This window comes from Ictalurus furcatus, chromosome 16 (genome assembly GCF_023375685.1).
Source record: "Ictalurus furcatus strain D&B chromosome 16, Billie_1.0, whole genome shotgun sequence".
NCBI classification, from domain to species: Eukaryota; Metazoa; Chordata; class Actinopteri; order Siluriformes; family Ictaluridae; genus Ictalurus; species Ictalurus furcatus.
In genome coordinates this window covers 2,597,350-2,600,781 of record NC_071270.1, presented here as the reverse complement: position 1 = coordinate 2,600,781, position 3,432 = coordinate 2,597,350, and positions in this window count along the sequence as shown.

Sequence of the window (3,432 nt, the reverse complement as noted above, 5' to 3'; positions counted from 1 at the left end):
GTGGGCTTCAAATGAACATGTGACACATTTCCTGGAGAAAGGGATTGGGTGGGAACATTCCATTCATGAACACGATCTTAGCGTTTTCGCAATCAGTTAGGCTGTTCTACGCTCGGATAAACTTTCACAGCCGTACTCGCCGTCCGAACGTTCACTACGGTGTTGCTTTGCTCTACAGCGAACAGGAGTAGGTGCTGCGTTCGTGCATTCCTGAAAACATTTCCTGCAGGGAAAGAAGGGGCCACGTTTCCTGCCACACAGAACTTTGGCCTCATGGGATGTGACACAGTCATGCTTTGATACTTAAACACTGTGCTGAGCGTGATATTATATTACGTCTCTGTTTACAATTGGCGGGGAATTGCTGTGTAGTGTATATCTCGTTCCAGGAACCACGATCTAGTCTTAGAAGGTGATCGGCAATGCCATCTAAAGCAAGAACTTAACTATAGTTTGGTTTAGAGCCAGTTTCAATTCAATACAATGTACACAGTGTGGTCCGTTCACTCATCTTCATTCAGCACTTCATCCTGTTCCGGATCACAGTGGATCCGGAGCGTATTCCGGGAACACCGGCCATGAAGCAGGAACACGTTCTGGATGTTCATCGCAGGTTAACATGCACACACTAACTCATGACCACAGGTAATTGAGTCCGCAATCCATCTACCACCATGGTTTTGTTTGTTTTTTTTAAAGCTAGGAGGAAACCAGAGAACCCGGAGCAACCTATGCGGACACAGGTCAAACGTGAATTTTTAAACGGACGCCAACCCAAGGTTCAGATCTCAAACCTCGAGACCCAGTAGCTGAACGCCGGCAACGCAACCTGCTACAACACCAGTGCTGTCCATAACTGTTCTAGTCAAGGTTACCATGATTGCACATATAATCGAGTCTACAAATAAATCCTGTACGAAGCAACCCATCACATTTCACCTTTTCAAAATGTTAGTTCATCCTGAAGCAGCTTGTACAACACGAGTCAGAGATGATGTAGACACAGGAAACAGTCTGACAAGTGAACCAGTACAAATGACAAAACACCACACGGGAGCTTTTAATGAGCACAAATATAACCTGAGGAAGAACTGTTGGTATTAAATCTGTCGTGTAGTGGTAATGAAACGCAGTCGTCTAATTCCTTGATGAAAAAGTGATAATTAGCTAAAAGCTCTCTCTCTGAATGAGAGGCACGTGATGTTCCCCTAGCAGCCAGGCAAGTTTTGGCCTCTGTGATGAACATTTTAAGTCAGAGAGAAGCTTACAAATGATGTTTGTTTTGTATTATATTTGATCAAATATATCCAGCAACAATCAAATGTTTGTCAGTTTTTAATATTGGATCGCAGCGTTGTTGAATTCTCAAATCAGATTAGTCAGAAAGTGCTGATTAATTTCCTATAGCAGCAGCTCTGACAATAGTTCCTGCTGTAATTATATATTAATGCTCTGGTTGTAATATGTTCTCGCTAAACAGTTTGGTATAGGTAACAGCTTATTCACGTCATAAACAGATAAAAATGTAAACTACGACAACAACAAAAAAAAATCGAAGGTAATTGTACGATCGGGTGAACATTTCTGTAAGGAGATGTTTATTCAACATGTTTTCGAAGGAGTCTCCAGTGTCAGCACCTTGTAACCCTAAGGTACTTTTTTTTTTCCCACCGTGGGAACGTCTTCAGGGCAGAGGAGATCACGTCAAACGCTTTCCAGTTTCTTGGTAACGTGAGTTACAAGTTGCGTTTTGTCTTATTAACGTCAAGAATGAGAAGCCGACGAAGGGACGGTTGTTTGAAGTTGCCATAACGTAAGTGATAACAGGAGCTAACTTCTGAGACAATATAAATGGTTAAAAAGCATGATGTGAATTAATAATTTAAAAAAAAATTAGGCTTGTTTACATAGTGTGGTATAATCACATCACATCTCCCTGTGACTGATTCTTTACCTTTAACAACATTCCCCCTAAAGTGTTTATACCCCCCCCCCCCCCCACACACACACACACACATTATTAGAAAACGTTTGCTAGCTGGACCTTTATTGTATTTACACTGCATTTCCGAACCAAAATTATAGCTGCACCATGTTTTTTGTTTGTTTATTTGCTTGTTTTTTTTTTTTTCTTTTTAGCCTTAAAGCCTTTCGCCTAGGTGTTACTACTTTATTTCAGTGTTAACCATCAAATATTAACTTATTTTAGTCAGAGTATTTGTGAAAATTCTCGGTTTATAAAAAGAAGTCGTGTGAAGTAATTCTGAGGTAAGTACAGCCACAAGTTAGTCACGTGACTGCTGTATCCCAACTAATAATCCTCACTATGAGGAACGGTGTGTATTTTGAATCACCTCAGAACGGAGCGCTTCGATCATTGGCTGAGCGATATTTTTTGGCGGGAATTTTTGTTGTTGTTGTTGTTTGTTTCTTTCAAAAATTAACGGAACATGCTGAGGGGGGAAAAAACGTCGATGAAAAAACAGTCTGAGACTGAAGAAAACAGTCGTTTACCTCATTAGAGAAGCCACAGAGGGGGAAAAAGTGCATGAGCTGAGGTAAAAAGTTGTTTATGTCGGATATTATTGTGATTTATCCGTGTGTCCACTCGAAAAAAAACCCAAATTATTTCGTTGGAAATGATGCTAACGCTATGCTACCTGCTGAGGTTTAGCCTCTGAGGTAATATTAATTAACAAGCTGCTCACTACTTCATAACTGATGAGTTTTAAGATGCTTTTAATGGACCTTTTGTAATAATTTCACTCCCCCCCCCCCTCCTTAAAATAACACCTAATTGAAACTAGTTCAGTATATAAACACAACCCAATCCAGTATCATTCAGTTGTATAATTCATTTTATTGAGCACTTACAGTAAAGAACACTAAATAAATCACCATGTACTACTCATGTGGGCTGTTTACTAGTTGAGAAATCTGAAATATACGTATTTTATATATATATATATATATATATATATATATATATATATATACACACACATATACATATATGTACGTGTATAAAGCATGACATTTCTGCCAAAATCTCATCGATGTAAATGTTTTATTCCTCTTGTACTTCAGTCATTTGTCGTTTTTTATAGTTACGTTTCGTGTTATTCAACAAACATCCATGAAACAAGTGAGTTCCGCAGTAGTGTAAACCCCTTCGTCCAGCTTTACCTTCTTTTCTTGATGTTGTTACAAAGCGCTGACACTGGAGACTCCTTCCATAACTGCTCAATCGTCTTCTCCTCCTCATAGAATCAACAATAATAAACGATTATAAATATTTTTGTAGATTACGTGAAGCGTCCTTCGTGCAGGTCCCGTGTATAGCCTTGTTGTATTTTACACCGATAGTGAGCTATAAGGTGGGAGGGTTTTATCCTTTCAACGGATAAAAAAAATGTATCTTTAAAACAATCT